Here is a 25528-nt window from a genome sequence, read left to right as displayed (position 1 = left end):
ATGTTTATAATTATAGGCAACGAGAGTTATAGGAGAGATGATATATATGAACCATACACATAAGTCCCTATGTCATAGGCTTTGACAAGAGTTGTGAGGAATGATCTGGATAATTGATATGAAAGTGTTGAAATAGTCAGCCTGCGAAATCAACAACACCAGAAAAGCTCCTGTTTTAAATCCCCTTGCCTCTGGAAGTCACCACATTTCAAGGATAGTGTATAGTCAATTAAAAAAATGTAAATGCATCAGCCGCATTTAAAGAATCCAAATTTCTTGAAATTGAGAAAATATCAACACGTTTATTACTTTGCCCTCTCTGTGGACTGGCATGTCACTGAAATAAACGCCTTGATGTATTCGCTTGTTTCTTGTATCTTGCCACTTGGACACCAGTGTTGCTATGGTAGAGTATTTCTAACCCTTTTAGGAGTATCGTCAATTGCCATTATACCTCTGAGAGTCAGCTAATTCAATCATCTCTTGAACGTTAAAAGACATATAGCTATTTTCACTGGTTTTTCCTTTCATTGGCATCTTTTTAACAGTGTGTGGCACGATTGATGCCCTGAATTTCTTCCTGCTCCATAGATCCTCTCACGTGAGAAGGCTGCAGTGATTTGAACCACACAGGGCCCTCCAACTCTCTCCACTGTGTGTCACTCGGCACAAGAGGTGGTGCAGTGGTTCAGGTGTTTGTCAGCACCATGTTCATGCTCATGGTAAACATCTTAGACCAGTATCACTGTTCCTGGTGATTTGGAGGGAGGTCGGGTAGCCTCGTGGTTGCAGCTGACACAATCATGTATACTGTTTGCAGTGGCATCAAGCCCAACTCACTCACTAGCTCACCCTTTCATTCCCTATCAGTAACTGTACAAGAATATTTGCAGTGTGACAAATAAACTTTGATGGATGAGTGCATTATATGAAATTGTCATGAAAGACTCTGTGATGTATGATCAGTTTAAGATCTCAAATGTCAGGTTAAGCATGCAGTTCCAACTTTTTCACATCCAACAACCGGGAATGATTTGGTGATAAATATGATCTCTACTTTATGTCTTTTGAAATATGATAGCTCAGCACATTACCAAAACGCAACACCTCCTTATATCCTTACAGCTTTGCTCTGCAAAATTGATCTGTGTTCATGTATTGGATATAGAAAGATGCTGACTGCCTCCGAGGTGCAGTGGATAGTGACTGCCTGAAAAGTGGAAGGTTTGTGGTTTGATCCCCAGGTGCATCATCCCAAAAGACGTTTAAAGATAGTACTTGTTGTTACTCTGCCTGGCACTTGGCATGAAGAGGCGTTGGCATTATTAAAGAAGGTAAAACAAAAACTGGTCGGCTATAGCAGTGGCTGAGTTGAGTATTCACGTTAAAATGCGGCATGGTGTCTCTGAATGGACTTGTACAAGGAGACACACATGCACATTCACATTGCTATGTAAGTGCAATAACCTCGAACATGAAACTGCTTCCATGATCTAGTGTATAGAGCATCTGCGTGGAGAGTGGAAGGTAGGGGGTTTGATCCCTGGCCGTATCATAAAAAAAGACGTCAAAATATGGTACTTGTTGTTACCCTGCTTGGCTATCAGCTTTAAGGACTGGTCTGTATGCTGTGTCTGAGTAGGGTATTCAGGTTAAACTGTGGCATGGTATATTTGATATTTGACGCTCAACATTAAGGTGACTAAGCAAGGAGGCTGTAGACAATGTCTGAGTGGGGCATCCATCTTAAACTGTGGGCCAACACTACAAAACTGGCATTAGTCCAGTCTAGTGCACGGCACGGCACGGCACGGCACGGCACGGCACGCCACACACCACCCAACACACCACACGTATGCATGGTTCTAGTCTGTCTCCCAGACCCAAAAGAAAAAAATTAAATTAAGAGGGAGTCTAACTCAAGTCTATAATGATTTGGCAAGTTTAGATTGCCTCAGCCCTAACAAAATTAAGGATTGTTCTGGGCTCCTTTTGGATTTTATTATTTATATTTTGTAGATATACATGTTCACATTAGATAACTATTTCTGGGAGTAAATGTCAGTGTGGCACTGCTCTATCTAAGTGCAATAATCTTGAACACAATTCTAAACCCCATTTTACCTCGCCTCGCCTCGCCTCGCCTCGCCTCGCCTCACCTCACCTCACCTCACCTCACCTCACCTCACCTCACCTCACCTCACCTCACCAGTATCGTGGCAAGCAGACATGCTATGTTGACTGCTCTACTGCTGAAGCCAGTGAGCCAGGGATGCAGTTGGTGCAGTCGATGACATGATGTAGCCTTGTACAGTTGCCCTTGCATGGTGCCGATCATAAATATGATGTTATCCTCCACAGAAAGCTAGGAAATTGGCCACAAATCCTTATTGAAGTTTGGAGAGATTGTTCGGAGATAACCGTAAGCGATTCATCTGTGATTGGAGACATGGAGTCTCGTTTCTCTCGCCCCAATTTCAGTGGGATGTGTCACATCAGAATCACCCCTCCACCCCTACTGAGATGCAGTGCTTGGGATGCACTAGGAGAGCCTAGGATTATGTCAAATAACATGTTTGGAAAGGGAATCAGATTTTTTTTCAACTGTAACTTGATGGTTTAAAGTTTTTGAATTCAGGGAGTAATTTTCTCTTTGTGACAACTGTTCATTGCATACTGTAATTATTCTGTTAAGATGAACAGGAAGGGTTTTTTTTTCTTTGGTTTTTATTTGTATTTGATGAGAAAGTTATCAAAATGGGAAAAGAAATCTTGGAACACAAAACCATGTTTAGCATTTTTTAAATCATCCAAGCATGGTAGAGATTATTTATAATTTTTTTCAAAAATTATTTCATAAAATTCTGAAAATTTGTGATTTAAGTTGAACGTAGAATAGGTCTCTAGTACTCCATGCTTGTCAAAAGAGCTGACTAATGATAAGGTTTACATTGATTTGTTATAATGATTAGTTATAATGTGTCACATGGCAGACTGTTTGTCCTTGTACCCTGCTGGTGTGGATCTTTGCTTGTGCTATCAGCCACTGGTTTGCCTGTCCCAGACTCTAGAATATTGTCAACTGCAGCCTAAAACATGCACTCACTCACGCTGCAATCAGGCCACGGGTTGCTAAAAAGTCTAAGGTGCCACAATCCACTTTACAGAGTTGCTCTCCTTAGTGTGCTAGAAACCTGTGATCTTGGGTTCAAATCCCAGAAGATACACCATGATATAACTTAAATAACCTTTCAAAAAGGTGTTAAACCTCACTCACTCACTCACTCACTCACTCATTATCTGTGTTATTCCACAGGCATAATATGATGCTTGCTTGTGTTTTACCGATAAGCTGGCAAAATATGTTCTATATTTAACCTTTTTACAGAGGAGAAAATGAAAAAGTCCGAAACATTAACATTATGTAATTTTCATTTTAAGAACAATAAAAAGAAAAAAAATGGATATAGGCTTTGAGACAATTATAATAGTTAATGGCATCTTGAGTACTTCTTACTGGAAGCTAATACAGGCATTGTGCTGTCATTAGTGTACTACCTTAGGTAATACGCAGTGGACATGACAAGATTGCATGTCAATCTCCAAAAGACATGTTTATTTCCCTGGTCAATTTCTGACATACACTAATTAGGCCCTTTGTTGCTTTACTCAGAACTTCCTTATCTGCCCTCCTATGTTGCTGTGACTTGATATATGTTGTTTTCAACCAACTTGAAATTATTGATTGGAAAGCGAGATGGGAGGAGATTAAAAAGACTGTCTACAAAGGATGTTATTAAACACTCCATAAATCCAAGAGGGCTTTTGGTTTTTTTTCCGTCTATGACAGTTGCATAATGTTGATTTATGAGAATGTCGATACTGTTTAAGATGCTAGAGCAATTGTTTTTTCATGTAACGTATAGCTTACTTGCCTATGTCATTTACGGAAGAAATTAATATATGTCTGATGATTGGTGTTTCCAAGGGATTAAGACCTTGCTTCAGAAGCTCCTCTTTCACTATCCATTATGACACAGAGCATCTCATGTAGTCGCAGGGAGTGGTGGCGTGTGTCCAGGGCTGGGATGAGAGATGGGGTGGGGTGGGGGTCGAGTGGGAAGTGAAGGATAAGGGTCGGGAATGTGTGATAAGTAAGTGAGGAGTATGGTGAAGTAGGGGTTTGGGGATGGGCAATGTATGGGTGGTTGATGGAGGGGATGGAGCGGATGGAGCGTGAGATATGGGGGGGGGTGGAGCGTGAGATAGGGGGTGGTGGAGGGGGAGATACAGGGTGGTGGAGGGGGAGATACAGGGTGCTGTAGAGGTGGAGGGTGAGATACAGGGTGTTGTAGAGGTGTAGGGTGAGATACAGGGTGTTGTAGGGGATGGAGGGTGAGATACAGGGTGTTGTAGGGGATGGAGGGTGAGATACAGGGAGATGGAGGGTGAGATACAGGGTGTTGTAGGGGATGGAGGGTAAGATACAGGGTGTTGTAGGGGATGGAAAGTGAGATACAGGGTGTTGTAGGGGATGGAGGGTGAGATACAGGGTGTTGTAGGGGATGGAGGGTGAGATACAGGGTGTTGTAGAGGTGGAAAGTGAGATACAGGGTGTTGTAGAGGTGTAGGGTGAGATACAGGGTGTTGTAGAGGTGTAGGGTGAGATACAGGGTGTTGTAGAGGTGTAGGGTGAGATACAGGGTGTTGTAGAGGTGTAGGGTGAGATACAGGGTGTTGTAGAGGTGTAGGGTGAGATACAGGGTGTTGTAGGGGATGGAGGGTGAGATACAGGGTGTTGTAGGGGATAGAGGGTGAGATACAGGGTGGTGTAGGGGATGGAGGGTGAGATACAGGGTGTTGTAGGGGATGGAGGGTGAGATACAGGGAGATGGAGGGTGAGATACAGGGTGTTGTAGGGGATGGAGGGTAAGATACAGGGTGTTGTAGGGGATGGAGGGTGAGATACAGGGAGATGGAGGGTGAGATACAGGGTGTTGTAGGGGATGGAGGGTGAGATACAGGGAGGTGTAGGGGATGGAGGGTGAGATACAGGGTGCTGTTGGGGATGGAGGGTAAGATACAGGGTGTTGTAGGGGATGGAGGGTGAGATACAGGGTGCTGTTGGGGATAGAGGGTGAGATACAGGGTGTTGTAGGGGATAGAGGGTGAGATACAGGGAGGTGTAGGGGATGGAGGGTAAGATACAGGGTGTTGTAGGGGATGGAAAGTGAGATACAGGGTGTTGTAGGGGATGGAGGGTGAGATACAGGGTGTTGTAGGGGATGGAGGGTGAGATACAGGGTGTTGTAGAGGTGGAAAGTGAGATACAGGGTGTTGTAGAGGTGTAGGGTGAGATACAGGGTGTTGTAGAGGTGTAGGGTGAGATACAGGGTGTTGTAGAGGTGTAGGGTGAGATACAGGGTGTTGTAGAGGTGTAGGGTGAGATACAGGGTGTTGTAGAGGTGTAGGGTGAGATACAGGGTGTTGTAGGGGATGGAGGGTGAGATACAGGGTGTTGTAGGGGATAGAGGGTGAGATACAGGGTGGTGTAGGGGATGGAGGGTGAGATACAGGGTGTTGTAGGGGATGGAGGGTGAGATACAGGGAGATGGAGGGTGAGATACAGGGTGTTGTAGGGGATGGAGGGTAAGATACAGGGTGTTGTAGGGGATGGAGGGTGAGATACAGGGAGATGGAGGGTGAGATACAGGGTGTTGTAGGGGATGGAGGGTGAGATACAGGGAGGTGTAGGGGATGGAGGGTGAGATACAGGGTGCTGTTGGGGATGGAGGGTAAGATACAGGGTGTTGTAGGGGATGGAGGGTGAGATACAGGGTGCTGTTGGGGATAGAGGGTGAGATACAGGGTGTTGTAGGGGATAGAGGGTGAGATACAGGGAGGTGTAGGGGATGGAGGGTGAGATACAGGGTGCTGTTGGGGATGGAGGGTGAGATACAGGGTGCTGTTGGGGATGGAGGGTGAGATACAGGGTGGTGTAGGGGATTGGGGATGTGATACAGGGTGCTGTTGGGGATGGAGGGTGAGATACAGAGTGTTGTTGGGGATGGAGGGTGAGATACAGGGTGGTGTAGGGGATGGGAGATGTGATACAGGGTGCTGTAGGGGATGGAGGGTGAGATACAGTTTCGGAGGCGGAGGGTGAGATACAGGGTGCTGGAGGGGTGGAGGGTGAGATACAGTGTGGGTGTAGGGATGGAAGGTGAGATAAGGGGTGAGAGGTAGAGGGTGAGATACAGGGTGCTGGAGGGGTGGAGGGTGAGAAATTGGGTTGTGGGTAGATGGAATGAAGTAGTATAAATTTTCATGATATTTTTATGGTTCAGGATTTTACCACTGCCTTCACAGAATTTACCTATTTGCTCATTTCAGTGATTCCATTATTAATTGTTGCCACGCACTTGACCTATTTTGTTGTCACATTATTGTCTGACTTCGAAAAATAAAATTCATTTCCTTGTGACTTACACTTGTTTTAATGATAAAGAAAAATACTTTCAGGGCATTTGAACTGTAAAAGTTGAAAGTATCCTTTAATAGTTTTCTTTTCTTTTCTTTTGAAGATAAGTTAATGACTCAAAACGATTACCTTAATGTAATGATGACGATATTTTCCAACTGCTAACCAGAACGTCAGACGCTCGTGTTCAATACATCAATAGTCACCTTCATTGTTCCCCTGAACAAGAGCTGGAAATAAATCTCCTTTTATGGCATGTTTCTTTTTACTTATCTGGAATGATCCCTGTGTGGTTTGTATCCCTCAAGTGCAGACATATTTGGGTCAATAGTCACTTTCCCATGAGAGCGATGTTGCCTCTATGCCGGGTGCACGCTTTGCTCAGCATTGAAATCACTTATATATACTGAATGGTGTTGTTGGGACTGGAGATGGGATCTATTGGTGCCTATTGAAATATTCTGATGTGCAACGGGAGTCGATATATGGTCATACATATTGACTGACTCAATTACCGGCGTGTTCCTGATACTACAACCAGGGAAATTAGTTGGTAGAAATGATGGTCAAATAGTGCCCTTATACGCAGGAAATTGGACTTTTAGCTCGAGTATACGTGACAGATTTTTCCAATATAGATTTGTGCCGGATAGATTGAAATATTCGATCTAGCCGTATACGGTTACTTGGAAATCAATTCATAGTCAGGTACGATATCATTAGCGATGGATGTACCAGTGCAAGAGGTTCGGTCACTGTCAACAGTTTGCAAATGAAACACGACCGATATGCAATATTCATGCAAATCTTGACAAATAAAACAAGATTCAAATCAAATTCTTTTAGGGGACAGGAAAGAGATTCCTGGGTTTTTATGATAATGGAGACCCAAAGTGGAGTTCCTCGAGTCTCAAGTTGGCCTCCTTGTGAATGGGGAAGAGGAGTCATTGTTCAAATGCTCCAAAAACCGACAAAAGCCACGGAAGATAGAGCCCTCAGTCGTGCCAAGTTTTACTTGTTTCATAATGAACTGGCGTGATTTCCTTGACATGCAAGTTTTAATTGCCTTGGTGCCAGACCCCTAGTAATCAATGCTCGTTCATTTCATCAAAGCTTTGTGTTGCTGATGATAAAGTATTGTGATTTGCGGGGAACAGAGGCAGCGATTGCCTGCCCCGCACTAGTCTTAGAGAGCTTCCCCTTTGTAAGCCCATTTGAAAGCATTGTCTTGCTGAAGGACTGCCGATATCGCAATGAGTCCAAGACGGCGCTTCTCTGGCAAGGAAAACCGGCAATCTACGGGCTAATGAAATTTACCCAACTTGGGTGAAACTAACAGGATGAATTGCATGAAGCAGAGGTCTGATTGCAGCTAATGAATCCATTTATCCCTTCTCCGACTCCCCCATTCTTCTTCAATCGCTGTATATTGGGCCAGTATTTATTTTTTGCCCCATACTTAGTACGGATCTCCATGACAAAGAGCCATATGGCGACATTGTCTGAGCTGTGTGAATGCAGATTGTTGCATGACTATATTGTACAGGCATTAGGGGCGAACAGCATCCTTTATGGCGATGTTTGCCCCCTGTCAGAAGAATACACAGTCTAATGTAGCGTGGACGATGTCAACAGACACACAATACAACACTCAACGACAAGTTTAAACTGCTTCGCTCCAAATTGCTCCCATTGTCACCTGATGAAACTACTAATTTCTTGTTTCTTGATTTGCAATCGAGCCCAATAACGGGGGGCAAATCAGGGGTGCTGTTTGCGGGCTAATTCTGCCAAATATTGAGTCGGCGACTTGCCCCCTAGCCATCAGATGGCGATACACTTTTGGCTTCTTTTTGGATTGAGAAGTTGGGTCGGGTCGAAGGGCACTTTAATGGAGGTCTGATTACTAGGTCACCAGAGCAAGCACCTTGACCCATGACCTCAAGGTGTAGGTTAGTCCTGATGAGTAATGTCTCTGTATGATGTAACAGATGGGGCACTTCAGAACTACTCAGCACTTGAGTCTTTCTGGATACCCCCTATGGGATCGCTGGTCCTTATACTTAGCAACTTTTGCTTGTGATAAGAGGTGACTTTATACAGATGAGCTGGCCAGGCTTAAGTGACTAAATTGGGTTAATTGCCACCACATTTTTTCATTTTATTGTAGGCTGCTCAGAACATCAATCACTGGATTGTCTTGTCCAGATTCTATACCATACAGGCTGCTGTCCCGTATCTGGGATATTGCTGAGTGCAGTGTTATTCAGCAAACAAACTTTGATGACAGCATATGTCGTTTCCTTTCTGATCATTGATCACATGCAAAACATGCACTGTAACAATACTGCCTACTCAGCATATTTGGACTGCACAGGATCAGTTCCGAGAGTATGTTTGTTATACTGGAGATGGGGGGAATGGTCGACCCAGTCGTCGTAAGTCCTGCAAATGGCTGTGTAGAGTTGCATCCCTTGGACACGCCAGAAATCTTTGGTTGTAGATTCGTATCTCGCTTCTTGCCCATTGTGTTTCTAGGTTTGTCAGTACTATACCTGTGCTTGTGGGTTTCACCAAAGTCGCAAATGTCTGAGACATGCATTGCTGCGGGCTTTCCTCCAACATCAAGCTGACACCTTGTGATAATACTGAATAGTGCTCAAAGCAGTGTTGTACTTCACTCACTCACTCACTCACTCACTCACTCACTCAGGTTACTTGCTTACTTGCTCAATGGTGGAATAGAAGCAGCCACGTCAGTTTGAGGAGGATCTGTAGAGGTTCACTGCTATACGCATGTGTATAATTTGTTACGATCACGATTACGATCAGAAGGACTGTCATAAGCCTATGTTAAGGTATGGGAGTTACGATCATCTTTGTACCAGGACTGTCATAAGCCTATGTTAAAGTATGAGAGTTACGATCATCTTTGTACCAGGTCTGTCATAAGCCTATGTTAAGGTATGGGAGTTACGATCATCTTCGTCCCAGGACTGTCGTAAGCCTATGTTAAGGTATGGGAGTTACGATCATCTTTGTACCAGGACTGTCATAAGCCTATGTTAAAGTATGAGAGTTACGATCATCTTTGTACCAGGTCTGTCATAAGCCTATGTTAAGGTATGGAGTGGTAAGCCTATGTTAAGGTATGGGAGTTACGATCATCTTAGTACCAGGACTGTCATAAGCCTATGTTAAAGTATGGGAGTTACGATCATCTGAGCTTCAGAGATTGATTTGTGGAGCAGAGCCCTGAGCATTTTTTGAGTTGGCATATGATAAAGACAAATAGGTCCTGTCATATTTCATTGACTGATGCATTATGTCAAAACTCTATAAATCTGATAAAATCATTTTTTATTTTCATTGCTATTATGGGAAGTGTTATTTTTGTTGTAAATGAAAGTCAGGATGACCTATGAGACAGTTGTTGAATTTCCTGGACTGAAGTTGTAGTTTGATGTCTCCTGTGATGAGTCTGAGGCTTGCCTCACAAAGCTGTCTTGCTGTGTGGTGCTGGAACAAGCCCTGCAGACTGCATTCTTCAACACAGCACACTCCTCCAAGCACCTGCCTGGTTGGGACACGGTTTGTGGACAAGGGAATTGATTGTTTCCTTTGTGTTTTGCATGTTTTGTGTAACAGTACATGCCACAGACGTATTGTTAATGATTGGCTTACAGACAATATATACTGAACAAAAAAGGTTTGGATCATGAATATTTTTTTTGATATTTCTATGAAATGTGTACTTGGTCTCCACTACAAAAGTGAGTGGGTAGGTTAAACTTTAACGTCGCATTGGCATTATTTCAACCATATAGCCACCTTCACTACAAAAAATATCCCCAAAATATTCCGGATTCCAAACTTTTTTTCATTATATCAAATTCTTATAACACCATTTTTGGATAATCAAGACGTTTGATAAAAAGGATACTTTGCATAAATCGTATATTTTGATTAAAACATATTTGTTTTATTTCTTTCAATGATCTTCCATATAGTACATGCACATTTAGTGAAACCCTGTTTACCTGGCACCCCGGACTTCTGGACACTTATTTATGGTGTATCTATAAATAGTTAAATTGCAAGTGATTCCATGTCAGTTCATTGGCTAACCAAGCAATTAATTTTGGATTTAAGCTTTCATAAACTGACAGAAAAATTATGAAATGTCCACTTGTTGGGGTGAAACGATACATTGGTGTACTGGTGCACCATGAGTTTTCATGTGACGATACGATGCATATGCATGATCAGTTTTTTTCTGTATTGATACAAGATGATACACTTGCTAAAATAACTGACTTACTTGTTTAATGGCCCCCACCCCAGCGTTTTTGTCAGTCAGATATTGCAGAATGTATTGTAATTAGCTTTTCAAGTTCACCATTAAAAAAGAGATGCTACGAACATGTGTCCACAGCTAGCTTTTCCTTTGGAACCTGCCCTGGAATATTTATTGTCAAGAAGTTTCCAAGTGATTTGACCTAAATATGTGTATCACAATAAATATCGTGGCATGATACGTATTGTATTTTTGACCTTGCTGTATCATTAAACCTCTACCCACAAGCGGACTACTGTTTCCTGATTGGCTGAGAATAGAGTGGGCGGAGCTTGTTGCATTATTGTACTGAACAATGTCACCTAATTTGTATCCTTGTCTACAGATGTTTTCTGTTCCTGATTAAGTAAGCAGTCTGTGAAGGTATTATTCTTGACTTATATATTTATGACTTATATATTTATGACTTATATATTTATGGCTTCAAGATATTAATTTGCCTGCATGAAGTATCAATGATGTGCACATCTTGTGTAAATCTGCTATGATTCGTTGATCCAGATCCATAAGTATTTGGTTAATCCAGATTTCACTTGGATTTCATGTTCAATTTTGATCGGGTTTCACTGTAGACATGATTGTGTTATGATCGTGCCATCTTGATCAACCCTTGCCTGAAGGAAACCATTAAAGTTCCAAATGTTATAGTGATTTTTTTTTTAATTTTCATACCAATGTATTCATTTCACAAAACAAATAGCCTTTAGGTATTAATTCTCTTGTACAAGTCTTGATGAGTTTTTGTCATGTTTAATCATGTCTGTGTGATACAGGTGCCGATTGTCTTAGAGCTTCATCTTGGCCCTGTCTTTGTTCTTTGGTTATGCAAATTATCTCACAGCAGATCGTCAGAAGAACCATAATTATCATCAGAAAATCTCAGCTTGCAAGAACTAAGGTCTAATTTTGATTTGAACAAAAAATAATTTCTTTGAATAATCCTTTGAAGCAACGATTACTCTGATGATTCATCCATAGCCATGGCAGTATGGTGACAGAACTGTTGTTGAAATAAAACTTCAATTTCTCCTCATATTAAAATTGTTGCAAAAGACGACTCTTTAAGGATCAAGTGACCACAGGGGCTTTCTTAGATTGACGTTTAAAAAATCTATGGTTAACAAAGACGTGACGCTTCTTTCAATCCTACAGGTTGAGCCAAGCGTTGGTATTTGGCTCTGAGGAATAATCAGATATTTCTCATCTAATCAGCAACTCTTTTATAGGTGGCAATTTGCTCTTTTTGAACTGCATAATCATATTTTCATTTCACTGAGCATTTTGAAATTCATTTCTGGCAAAAAGGGCGTTAGAAGCAGATTTGGAACCTGTTTGTTTCAAGTGCCCTCATTTTTTTGCATATTGAAGATGGAGGCGCTGACATTAATTGTTATTCCCGATTGACTGTCCGCTGACACAGGGTCAAGTAGAATAATGTAATAAAGTCTTAAGACTTGGTTCCTGGAAGTCGGAAATGGCCAGTGGTCAGGCCAACTTCTGAAGGAGCGTGAGTCTTTGTGCAGCTGTCATTGGCGTAGAGACGCACCGCCCCGCCGCCCCCTCCCCCCCCTCCCCTTCTCTCTACCCTGACCCAGTCCTGTGGCCCCAGTAGTTTAACCCAGCAGTCTTGGAACACTAGTTCTTGGCTATGCTATACAAGCTTTAGCAATCATGGCCAACAAGATTTGGCTGGGGAAATGAAATCAGGACTCAATTTGTGAAATGATTGAGATAAGCAGGATGTTGAGAATCTTCTTAATTGCACCAGTACTGACTTGATCTACTGACAGTTGTGTATCTGAGGTGAGACAAGCCTGTCTAGATCTACTGACTAGTTGTGTATCTGAGGTGAGACAAGCCTGTCTAGATCTACTGACTAGTTGTGTATCTGAGGTGAGACAAGCCTGTCTAGATCTACTGACTAGTTGTGTATCTGAGGTGAGACAAGCCTGTCTAGATCTACTGACTAGTTGTGCATCTGAGGTGAGACAAGCCTGTCTAGATCTACTGACTAGTTGTGCATCTGAGGTGAGACAAGCCTGTCTAGATCTACTGACTAGTTGTGCATCTGAGGTGAGACAAGCCTATCTAGATTACTGACTAGTTGTGTATCTGAGGTGAGACAAGCCTGTCTAGATCTACTGACTAGTTGTGTATCTGAGGTGAGACAAGCCTGTCTAGATCTACTGACTAGTTGTGTATCTGAGGTGAGACAAGCCTGTCTAGATCTACTGACTAGTTGTGTATCTGAGGTGAGACAAGCCTGTCTAGATCTACTGACTAGTTGTGTATCTGAGGTGAGACAAGCCTGTCTAGATCTACTGACTAGTTGTGCATCTGAGGTGAGACAAGCCTGTCTAGATCTACTGACTAGTTGTGCATCTGAGGTGAGACAAGCCTATCTAGATTACTGACTAGTTGTGCATCTGAGGTGAGACAAGCCTGTCTAGATCTACTGACTAGTTGTGTATCTGAGGTGAGTCAAGCCTGACTTGATCTACTGACAGTTGTGTATCTGAGGTGAGACAAGCCTGTCTAGATCTACTGACTAGTTGTGCATCTGAGGTGAGACAAGCCTATCTAGATTACTGACTAGTTGTGTATCTGAGGTGAGACAATCCTGTCTAGATCTACTGACTAGTTGTGCATCTGAGGTGAGACAAGCCTATCTAGATTACTGACTAGTTGTGCATTCGAGGTGAGACAAGCCTGTCTAGATCTACTGACTAGTTGTGTATCTGAGGTGAGACAAGCCTGTCTAGATCTACTGACTAGTTGTGCATCTGAGGTGAGACAAGCCTATCTAGATTACTGACTAGTTGTGTATCTGAGGTGAGACAAGCCTGTCTAGATCTACTGACTAGTTGTGTATCTGAGGTGAGACAAGCCTGTCTAGATCTACTGACTAGTTGTGCATCTGAGGTGAGACAAGCCTGTCTAGATCTACTGACTACTTGTGTATCTGAGGTAAGAAAGGACTGTAGTGATGTTGGGTGAGACAGGACTGTAGAGATGTTGGGTGAGACGGGACTGTAGAAATGTTGGGTGCGACGGGACTGTAGAAATGTTGGGTGAGATGGGACTGTAGTAATGTTGGGTGAGACAGGACTAGTAATGTTGGGTGAGACAGGATTGTAGTAATGTTGGGTGAGACAGGACTGTAGAAATGTTGGGTGAGACAGGACAAGTAATTCTGGGTGAGACAGGACTAGTAATGTTGGGTGAGACAGGACTGTATTTATGTTGAGTGAGACAGGACTAGTAATGTTGGGTGAGACAGGACTGTAGTAATGTTGGTTGAGACAGGACTAGTAATGTTGGGTGAGACGGTACTAATGTTGGGTGAGACAGGACTGTAGTAATGTTGGGTGAGACAGGACTGTAGTAATGTTGGGTGAAACAGGACTGTAGTAATGTTGGGTGAAACAGGACTGTAGTAATGTTGGGTGAGACAGGGCTGTTGTAATGTTGGGTGAGACAGGGCTGTAGTAATGTTTGTAGAGACAGGGCTGTAGTAATGTTTGGTGAGACAGGGCTGTAGTAATGTTGGGTGAGACGGTACTAATGTTGGGTGAGACAGGACTGTAGTAATGTTGGGTGAGACAGGACTGTAGTAATGTTGGGTGAAACAGGACTGTAGTAATGTTGGGTGAAACAGGACTGTAGTAATGTTGGGTGAGACAGGGTTGTTGTAATGTTGGGTGAGACAGGGCTGTAGTAATGTTTGTAGAGACAGGGCTGTAGTAATGTTTGGTGAGACAGGGCTGTAGTAATGTTGGGTGGGACAGGACTAGTAATGTTGGGTGAGACAGGACTAGTAATGCTTGGTGAGACAGGACTAGTACTGTTGGGTGAGACAGGACTAGTACTGTTGGGTGAGACAGGACTGTAGTAATGTTGGGTGAAACAGGACTGTAGTAATGTTGGGTGAGACAGGGCTGTTGTAATGTTGGGGGAGGCAGGGCTGTAGTAATGTTTGTAGAGACAGGGCTGTAGTAATGTTGGGTGGGACAGGACTAGTAATGTTGGGTGAGACAGGACTAGTAATGCTTGGTGAGACAGGACTAGTACTGTTGGGTGAGACATGACTAGTACTGTTTGGCGAGACAGGACTGTAGTAATGTTGGGTGAAACAGGACTGTAGTAATGTTGGGTGAAAAAGGACTGTAGTAATGTTGGGTGAAACAGGACTATAGTAATTTTAGGTGAGACAGGACTAGTAATGTTTGGTGAAACAGGACTGTAATGTTGGGTGAGACAGGACTAGAATGCTGGGTGAGACAGGACTAGTAATGTTGGGTGAGACATGAATAGTACTGTTGGGTGAGACAGGACTGTAGTAATGTTGGGTGAGACAGGACTGTAGTAATGTCGGGTGAGACAGGGCTGTAGTAATGTTGAGTGAAACAGGGCTGTAGTAATGTTTGGTGAAATAGGTCTGTAGTAATGTAAGGTGAGACAGGGCTGTAGTAATGTTTGGTGAGACAGGGCTGTAGTAATGTTGGATGGGACAGGACAAGTAATGTTGGGTGAGACAGGACTAGTAATGCTGGGCGAGACAGGGCTGTAGTATTGTTGGGTGAGACATGACTAGTACTGTTCGGTGAGACAGGACTAGTAATGTTGGATGAGACAGGACTAGTAATGTTGTGTGAGACAGGGATGTAGTAATGTTGGGTGAAACAGGACTGTAGTAATGTTGGGTGAGACAGGGCTGTAGTAATGTTTGTAGAGACAGGGCTGTAGTAATGTTGGGTGAGACAGGGCTGTAGTAATGTTTGGTGAGACAGGACTGTAGTAATGCTTGGTGAGACAGGACTAGAATGCTGGGTGAGACAGGGCTGTAGTAATGCTGGATGAGACAGGACTAGTAATGTTGTGTGAGACAGGGCTGTAGTAATGTTGGGTGAAACAGGACTGTAGTAATGCTGGATGAGACAGGACTAGTATTGTTGGATGAGCCAGGACTAGTATTGGGGCCTGAGACAGGACTGTTGTGAGGTTGGGCAAAGTGATTGAAAGCAATGTTAGCTAAAGTCCTAATACATTATCAATCGTCAGTCCATCTACATAACCAGTTGTGTTTTTTTCATTGTGAAATTAAAGGAAAATGTTGGACATAATGTCTGTTTAGTAGAATTTCTTTTGCTAATCCTAGCTCCTTTCCCTTTTGTATTCCCTTCCTGATATATTATAATATTCTAGAGAATGTCAAGTGAGCTATAGAGCCTTGTGGCTCTATTTTATTTGCCCACATATCTATGTCTGGTTTGCTTGTACCAGGCTTGAACACATTGTAGTCAGTCGAGACAGATAGTTTATTGCAGGGTAAATCCAATACTCTCAAGGCTAGGTTTCTAACAACAATCAATAGATCAGTTTGTAACTGTGTACCAGTGGAGACTGGCACGGGTAAGGATGCAACTTGCACTGACTTGGACATCTGGACCAGAGATAGGGGGGTAGACTAAAATCTAGTCTCTGAAATGAACATATCGTACATAAAAAAACAGTTGTTTAGTTATCTTAATAAAAATATAATAAAAAGGAGCCCAGTGACTCTCTTCATTTTCAGATACTGCAGTGATCTAGACTTGCCAAACATTATAGACTTGCATGGGCTGTATTTGATATATATTTGTATCAGGGTCTGTAAGACAGACTAATAGGGGGGCTAAGTTGCACGGTGGTGGAGTTTCATAACAATGACAGGATGGCCTGGTCATGTTGTGGAGTCCCAGAGTTACTCCAACTATGAGCCTTGGTGTGCTTGTGGGTTTCACATCTCCCTTTAGTTAGGCTCTCCTCACACATCACTCGGACATGCCATGATTTGACAGTTCATAACAGTGTTAAACCCAACTCACTCACTGTGGCTAGGGGGGCATGGGTGTCCCAGTCGTCTAAGGGTTGCATCCCTTGGGAACGCCAGAAACATATAATTGTGGGTTCGTATCCCAGTTAGCCCCATTATTTTTCTAGGTTTGTCAGCACCATACCCGTGCTCGTGGGTTTCACCGAAGTGGTAAACATCTGAGACCTGCATCACTTTGTGCTTTCCTCCCACATTAAGCTGACACGCCGTGATATAACTGGACTACTGTTAAAAGCGGTGTTAAACCAAACTCACTCACTCACTCACTGCTAGTATTGATCATAAATTTTAAGTTGTCAAGTGAAGGAACTCTTTGATTATTTAAAGCCATGTTTTGTATTGAAACTTAAGATGAAATAAAATTAAAAAACGAGTAGTTATGAATTATCTCAGTGCTGGTTACAGAGGGATTATTATACAGAGACAAATGACAATGATTCATTCTAACTTTTCTTGAATTAAGCTTGATGGGCACACAATGCAGCCTTGAGCATGTCTCCTTTCAACTGCTATGTTACATTATAAACAGTTTCAGGTTTGGGAAAAAATAATTGAATTTTTAAAATTAATTAACTATTTGAAAAGATGAATCATAATTAATACCTTAACCAACTTTTCAGCACTTAATTTCAGTGAGTCTAAGTCTTTTCATTAATGTCGGAAATTAATGCTTGAATCATTATCACCCCAGCATTGTTGCAGTGGCAATGGCTAAGTTTGGCAGGAAGAGAACGTAGCAGCAGCAGTGACGTCGTCGGAGCCAGTGATTCATCGTACAGGCAAAATTGCGAAATGATGGCTCTGTTGTCGCTTGTAGGACAGAGCGCACAGGCAACCGTGAGGGGAATTATTTTCTTAAAATTCCATTTTGCAATTGTTTTCTCTTTCCTGAAAACTTCTAAAGGAATCAAATTTTGAAAAACATGACTCTGTGACTGGAATAGCAAATCTGCCTGCGCTATTTGGCATCATTAATTCCAGACCACTAGCAATTATTTTGCTTCTGCTTTCTGTGGAACCTGGGTGAGGGTCAGAATAGATGACCATCATTGAGTCCGGTCCTATTAAATCTGCGGAATGAAAAAAGTTGAGTTATAATCCAATTGATACACTGATATTTACTTATGAAATTTTCTCTTGGTAATTTGGACGTCAAAGTCGTAAAACGAGCTTCATATTCAGTTATGTATACACTGCTTCTTGTAGCATGCTCTCCAAGATCTATCCATGCATTCCACTCATTCTAGCTGCATCAGCATCCATAATTCATTGTTAAGCCGGTTCTGAGATGTAATTATTTCAAATGGATTTATTTCACAAATGGTAATGCATTGTCCTGAGTATCTAACATAAAGAAAACACCGCTTGTCAAGGATTTTTTAATAATTTGTGTAATAGGTTTGATGCGTTTGAAACAGCAAATAAATTTGACTTTTTAATGTTTTTTGGCATGGTAATTGTATGATTCTATTACATGATCTTTCATACTTAAAACCAGCAATAGACTTTTACTTTTAATGGAATTGAAGCAAATGCAGTGCGGTATCAATAACGCTCAGATATTGATCTGATTTGTTCGTTATTATTTTGTGGACTTTTTATAGCTATTGTGATTCTCAATCTCTTTAAGTAAAGTCAGTCTGACAAATCTCGTAGCCCTCGTATTAAAATAAATTGCTGTTTTTAATGGAATTGGACGATATGAGAAGATACATCCCTCCATTTGGAATGGAGCATTATTGGAATCATGGAAAAAATTTCTCTTGACACGGTACCATCATAATCTCTCTAATGAGCCCTTGTCCTCTCCACTCCATGCCGAAATCACGCATTACATGTTGTGTTCCGTCATGGGGTCTCGGACGAGAGGGGACAAGTAATGAAGACCTGGCCGTGCGAGCCATGTGTTCGATTCTGCAACATCCCTCGATCTGACTTCCAGCTCACGTAACGTTGACTCGTCTATCATATTAGTTCTTGTTCTGTCATACGACTACATAGCGCACTTGTACTCAAGTGGATGTCAATTTGGCTGGTTGATATTGTAACTGGTTGAGGTTGGAGATGGCTATGCTCCTCTGAAGCAATGTGTTGACGCAGGAGCATCACACAGATGTATTGATCACCTCCTACGGCTGTTGTCGCCGTTGATGGTGCAGCCGTGATGCCAAACCTGATGCATAATTTAACATACATTTCCCCCTTGGCTATCCAACTCTGTCGGCTGTGGATCAAATGTGTCCCCGTAGGGCCGAGAAAAATCTTTTGACTTGTGAGACATTCATCCAACTTCAACCTCTTTTGGAAAAGAAACAATACTTGATGTGTCTGATTGGGTAAACTATATAAGTGTGGGAATCTTGGTTGTATGATGATGATGGAAGAGATTGGGAACTTGACACTTCAGTCTTTGAAGACATCATTATGAAAGGCCTTCTGACTCTGGTACAAACTGATACACTTTCATTCATTGGCTATATTCAGCGTGACATGTCCTTCGTGAGCAACACCATATACTAAATGTGGGTAGGTGATTGCATAATATGTGGGTTAAAGGAAAAGATCAGTACTTATTGTCTCCCTTTCTCCCTCCCCCCTTTTTGTGTTTTTAAGGGTGTTAGTGGTGATGTTAGCCAAGTGGTTAACGTGTTGGCTCATCATGCTGATGGCCTGGGTTTGATTCCCCACATGTGTGAAGATCATTTCTGAAGTCTCCTGCCATGACATTGCTGGACTATTGCTAAGGGCATAAAATCAAACTCACTCACTCTTAAGCTCATAAGGGTTGCCTGGGGGTTTGTATATTTGTTGACGGTACGATTCCCGCTGGGTTTGATGGCAATACAAGGTTCTGGTGTCTTGGGGTTGAATGTCCTGGCCAGCTACAGGGAACAGGAGAGAACCATACTGCGGCCTGTATAGTGTCCACAATAACTGTGACTTGGCACAAACAAAAAGCAGCAATATTTGTAGACACAGATATATGTTACTATCTGCATTGAAAAAGACAAGATTGAACATAAGTGGAGTATGTGGATTAAGTAACCAAGTGCCTACCCCACACTTGAAACACTGTGCCCATGAAGATCCGGGGTATAATAGGTCTTCAGCAACCCATGCTTGCCGTAGGAGGCGACTCAGGTGGTCAGGCTGGCTGATAGGTCGATACATGTCATCGTTTCTCAATTGCATGGATCGATGCTCATGTTGTCAATCACTGGATTGTCTGGTCCAGACTCGATTATTTACAGACCGCCATCATCAAGCTGGAATATTGCTGAGTGTGGCATTAAACAAGAAACAAATGAACCAATGAAACACTGTTCACAGTGAAGGCCTGTGTGTAGAATGAAACAGCCTCTTTCAGAGATAGGAAAAGACTTGCCATAACTCCCCATTTATAATGCAGCAGTATCTTGGTCACCTGTGGAACAGTGAGCACGAGAACATAGTGCTCTGACTGAGGCTAGTAAGCGAGCAAAGGGTACAGAGATTGGTACGTTTCACATTTTTTGTCTGCAGCTATCAATTATTGTTGACATTTTACTCATTTTGAGATGGCATCGTAGTTAAAGAATTTGCTCGTCACGCCGAAGACCCAAGTTTGATTACCTACAAGGCCACAATGTGTCAAGTACATTTCTTGTGTCCACCGCCATGATATTTATTGATTATTGCTAAAAACGGCTTAAAACCACACTCACTTACTCATTTTGAATGTAAATGTGAAATATGCCTGGAAGGCGGGATAAATCTACAATCTATTTGTGCAGGCCACCTGTGATAAAACAAAGACCCATGCCAGAAGTAGAGACTGCTGTGCAAACTAGCTTTGTTTGTTGTTTAACGCTGCATGCTGCAATATTCTAGCTATATGACAACAGGCTGTAAATAGTCCAGTCTGGAACAGACAATCTGGGGATTGACATCATGAGCATCGATCAACACAATTGGGATACGATAACATGCATGAACCAAGTCAGCGAGCCTGACCACCCGATCCCGTTAGTCGCCTGTTACAACAAGCAGAGTCGCCTCTTACGACAATCATGTGTTGCTGAAGACCTATTCTAATCTGGATCTTCACAGGTTGTAAACTCACCCGCATGACGATTTATCAGTTCTTGAAAAGTCATAGTTTTATCTGTTTTGAAGAATGTGTTATATGTGTATTTTCATGGTATCAGCTTTATCAGCTATTGAGTTGGGAATAGGACATCGCTAATTTCAGTTCTTCTTATCATCAGTGTTTTTTTCAATCAGTTCGAGTGGTGACGATTTCTTCCCTGTTGGCATATTTTAACTTTATTCTGTTGTCTGAGCAAAGTTTAGCAATGTTGGTCACGGGGAGTAGTTAGATTGGTGACGGCATTCGGCAGTTTAACTCCTGAGAGTTTCTAGGGCTTCAGTCCTGCCCCACACTGAAGCACATGTGGCACATGTGGTGTCCCTTTGGGCAAGTGGATTGCCTCCATGCTCTAGTGGAAGAGCATCAGCCCGGAGAGCGGAAGGTCTGGGGTCCAATCCCCGGCCAAGTCATTCCAAAAGATGTTAAAAGATGATACTTGTTTTTACACTGGCGCTGGGCTTCAACAAGGACAGGTCGGTGCGGGGTCAATATACTGTGTCTGAGTGGGTTAAACTGTGGCATGGTAGTCATTGTGCAAACACTATAATTTGGCATCATTCCGGACTAGTGCACGCACGCAGGCACACATGCACGTCGCTATATAAGTACAATAATCTTGGACGCAACATTAAACCCCATTTCACCTCACCTTTGAGCATGATATCAAACATGGTAAAAGCCCAAGATAAATGGATTATTATTATTATTATTATTATTATCATTATCATTATCATCATAATCATTATTATTGTTCTCATCATCGTTATTATTATTATTATTATTATTATCTAAGAATTCACGTAAAAACTGACCATTATTGTATGAATACAAAATAAGAAATTTGAGTCTTATTAGCGGCTCTTTTGATTCATTGTCAATCAGGCCACAGAGAAAGATAAAGGTTATATTCCAGCGTCAGCATGAGTGAATTCTAAGAGCCGCATTCATTAGAGGTAGAATTGATTTTAATGCAATATTTTTGTCAAGGGTTTGGAAGCATCTTGTTTAATTAGTGCAACAAAATATTTTTCAAACAAATCACTTGTGTGTGATTACAAAACCTTGTATATAAGAGGAATGCAAAATCCTTTCACCAGCCAAACATTGTCTCCATGTCCTGGTCAAGCCTCAAACAGGGTGATCTATAGCCTTGTTTTAATACTCCAGAATCACATGACACCAGATTAAGAAGAAAGAATTAAGATAAGGCGCGAGTCGTGAAGGCTGTATCACAGTGGGTCACCGCCAGGGTCATCTCCCTTGCATGAGAGACAATTTCAAGACTGGGCTCCATTTGCAAAAAAACCATTACCATTTGTAACGGTCTTCTGAAATGTGTTTCTAAGCATGGGATGAATTCAAAGTACTCTGTGTGTCTCCTAGACTTAATCTAAACTGTTTTCTATAGTAATCGGCCGCCTACTACAATGATGAGTTGCATATCTAAACAGAAATTGATTGAAGTTGCAAGAAGTTATCTGACAATGCCATGGTTACACGATAGTAAATTATTGATCCCTTCCGCCACCGAATTAGCCCAGGAGGACTAGAGGGTAGATCAAGGTATCGTCCCGTTTAAGGTTTTAACGAAGACAACATAACGCATTTTACGACAGGCTCATGGTAAACATTTTTGCAATGGAAAGGTCACATTTTGGGTCATGGCGAACCAATACTTCCCAGTGTGGGTAACGATTTTCCGCTACCTTTAGAAAAACTCTGAATGGCTGCCGTTTTCTTGGAGTCTGGATGCTGTTGGTTGTGCGGACATATGCCCTGTTAACAGGAGACTGAGTACATACACTTGTTTTGTATGTGCGTGCATCTTTTATTGGATTTCCGGCTGCTGAGGTTAGTATTTGTCATCTTTGAACAGTTTCATTGTGTTTGTTTCATCAAAGGGAGGTAATGAGTATGTATTTATTGCTTTTTGATGTTGCCGACAGTTACACCACATTTACAGTGATTGTGAAATTTGTAGAATAAAATACATGATTGTTAGTTCAGATACAACTCTGATCAGGACATGATGAGGCGATTGATCAGTGATTGATCAGTGATATGTTTGAAGTGCTTATATTTTGAGTGATTCTCTTTTCGAAAATGTCATGTGTTTTCAACTGCGTGAATTTAGATTTCTGAGAAATTACTTTTCGAGTTACTTTTGATGTTGAAGAGACAATAATGCAGTTGTTTCACATGCATGTACTGAGTCTGTTGACTTGGTGTAGACTGTCTTGAAGCAGATGAAGTGTTTCTGATGCTGATCGTTGCTAAGGATAACATACAGATGTACTTCTTACCATGGCATGTTAGTGTGATGTTTTTCACATGCAACTTTAACTTGATGGTTGATTGTTGTGGAAATTGTTCAGGCATTGTAAGGGTGACATTCGTTATTTGTTGACAGTACAGGTGACCCGTGCTGCAATTCACTGACTATTTTTGTTTCTTGGTTCCCACAAACCATGCCAGGTGAGGATCGGTGTGTTGGTTTCAAATTCCAGTTTCCAGAAAGTAGAACTTGTTAGCCCAGTGGTTGGTGTGTTTGCCTGGAGTTTGTTTTCCATGATTTAGGAAGCTGATAACATGGTGTTACTTGTAGGCTTGTGATTTTGTTTCAACATTGCTGTGCACTCCTATGAACGTCCTTCCTTGTTCATTTGACATTGGAATCATTGAACCCTGTAGCAGCAATACGTCTGCATGAATATCAAAGTTTAAACTGGTACACATTCCAAAAGGGTAATCTATACCACATTATGGCTCAGAGACCTTGAAATCCTTCATTTTTGTGTGTTTTTCTCTTTTTGTCATTACTCAAATTTGTTTTAATCATCTTTGTGCTGACAATTCCAAAATCTTGCAAGGTTTTAATGAATCTGGACAGCTGCCATTATCTCTGTCTAGTCAACCCACCGGCATGTCATTTCCAGCAAAATAGGTCAAATTTCATGCTTTTTCATCCAACTAGAACGCTTCATATCTTTTTATTTGGGGAAACGATCTTGCATAATCAATAACATCATCGTGGTCGTTATCGCCAGCGCTTGGTTAATAATACATAACCTCTTGGTCAGCTATTCACGTCTTGTCTCATCTGTGTCCTTGAAGAGTTGACCTTGGAACCACTTGTGGTTTGATAACGATCCTAATTGAGATGACATCACCAAACAAGGCCCAGTTTTACCCCTCAGGAGATCCACTTCATAGATACAGTTTCAGGATTTTTGACAGAGATTTTAAATTTTCATCGATGACTGGAGAAGAATTAGCAGCAATTTGTGTCAGTTTGGGATTATTATCTTCCCATTTTATGGTCAGCTGAAGCCAAATATCAAGACAAAAAGTTATTGGGATTATTCAGTTTTTGTGGAGATGGCAGGGTCCTAAATTTTGTGATCATTTATGTGATTACAGGGAATGATTGGGCTGACAGTTCGAGGTTAGAGAAGAAGAAGGTTTAGACAATGTGGCCACCATATGCTGTATTGAATTATTTGTTTCTCTGACGTTCAGTTGCTTTTTGAAGGATTGGGATGGGTTTTTCTAGTGGCAAGTAGTTGTTGGCAGTCAGTACCTCTAATTTGAAGGAGTTGGAAGTGGTTATATGTTGTCAAACAACACTCTCACCACAGGACTAATGAGTGGGTGTTGTTTTAGGCCCCATCAGGAACACTTTAAATTCTGAGAACCTGAAATGAATTTCCGATTTTATTTCTTCATTTTACTCCAAACCACAATTCACACCCACCCCTCCCCCTGATCTGACAATCAGGAATGACAAAAAAATGGATAAACCTGGAATTGAAAAGACTATTTTCTTAGGTGAATGAGTGAGATTATGACTCAATCATTCACTCACTCACTCAAAAATTGATGGTAAGACATTGTCACAAACAATTGACACCATTCAAGATCAGTTCTACGCTGTCAGTGTCAGTAAAAAAAGAGGGTGGTGGGGTAGCCTAGTGGTTAAAGCGTTAGCTCGTCATGCTGAAGGCCCGTGTTTGATTCCCCACATGGGTACAATGTGTGAAGCCCATTTCTTGTGTCCCCCTGCCGTGATATTGCTGGAATATTGATAAACGCAGCTCAAAATCATACTCACTCAGCACAAAAAGAAACTGAAATACTTCGACAGTCCAACACCAATCTCAAAATGTTATACCGTAATGTATACAGATGAACTTATTTGAACATGTCCACGACCCCTATCTTGCTTCAGCAGAGTATTGCATGACACTCCAACATTACATGAATCCGGGAAGTTGTGTTATGTGCAGTTATTCCCAGGACCGAACCTCCCGGGATGCTCTAACAGCATGAGTTGCTGGGAGCTGTCGGGAAATATTTGACTTTCATGAAATGCTGAAGTTATTGGCTGACCTTCTGTGCATCTAGAATGTAGATATGATTTTATGGACCGCAAGGAGACATTGGGTCTGGTCAGTCTCTGCTTTTTCGACTTTTTCCTCATTTTTCAGATGCTTTGACATTCTCTTGGGAAACAGTTGACTGAGAAAAGTTTACAAAGTGTTAATGCTATTGTAGTGATGCAGAAGAAGTAGATGAGATTAGCCTGCTTTTTGACAGAGAATTTAAGTCTGTTATTAGAGTCATGCGTTTGCATCAGGGAATATAATGAAATCACCATTTTGAATAGATGCTGAATTTTCACCAAAC

The 25528-nt window shown here is 41.9% G+C and overlaps 1 protein-coding gene across 8 annotated transcripts in view; it reads left to right on the top strand.

Moving 5' to 3' along the window:
* The window catches only part of LOC124148126 (teneurin-m-like), a 393541-nt gene that overhangs the window by 71504 nt on the left and 296509 nt on the right, over positions 1 to 25528 (top strand). Inside the window, exon 1 of one of the 8 annotated variants that reach the window (XM_048387904.1) lies at positions 22557 to 22693. The exons of the other annotated variants lie outside the window; for them this stretch is intronic. The gene's annotated coding sequence lies outside the window, so the exon portion shown is untranslated. Of the gene's footprint in view, positions 1 to 22556; positions 22694 to 25528 lie in introns of those variants that run through there. 8 annotated transcript variants of the gene reach the window in all.

Source organism: Haliotis rufescens, unplaced genomic scaffold, assembly GCF_023055435.1.
Source record: "Haliotis rufescens isolate VD_foot unplaced genomic scaffold, xgHalRufe1.0.p SCAF_7, whole genome shotgun sequence".
NCBI lineage: Eukaryota > Metazoa > Mollusca > Gastropoda > Lepetellida > Haliotidae > Haliotis > Haliotis rufescens.
This window is presented reverse-complemented; position numbering and strand designations above follow the sequence as displayed.